Genomic DNA, 507 nt, shown 5'->3' with positions numbered 1-507 from the left:
CCGAATGTCTCAGATGGCCTTTTACTCATAAGTACATCTCATTAAACCCCACTCATCCAGCATTCATTCAGCTGGACTTACTGTGTCAGGTCCAGCCCCAACTAGATCAAGCAGGGATTACCCTGCCTATTTTACAGATGGGAATTTGACGCAGAGAATGAACCATGCACAGGGTCACACAGTGAGTGCAGGCTGACCCAGGCAGTGTAACGGTCCACTCAGCGTGTGCCTCCTAAAGTTCTAGCTTGTAGGTTCAAAACCAATGTGGAAACAACTTTGACCTTAGAATGCCATAAAGCCATTTGTGCAGAGACTTGTCAGGACTCAGGATGTTCTGTGGGGATTATGTGCATGTCAGTAGGGAGAAAGGGACTGACATTTGGGGACGGGATTTATTGGAGACCGAGTACACTTTTAGACCGGGGCTTTCACTGTGGGCTATGGATGTTTGAGGAAAGCCCACAGGCTGCAGAAAGGTAGATGGAAACTGAGTCTCCAGGACGGGCC

The sequence above is a fragment of the Rhinopithecus roxellana genome, chromosome 10 (genome assembly GCF_007565055.1).
Source record: "Rhinopithecus roxellana isolate Shanxi Qingling chromosome 10, ASM756505v1, whole genome shotgun sequence".
Lineage (NCBI taxonomy): Eukaryota > Metazoa > Chordata > Mammalia > Primates > Cercopithecidae > Rhinopithecus > Rhinopithecus roxellana.
This window is presented reverse-complemented; position numbering follows the sequence as displayed.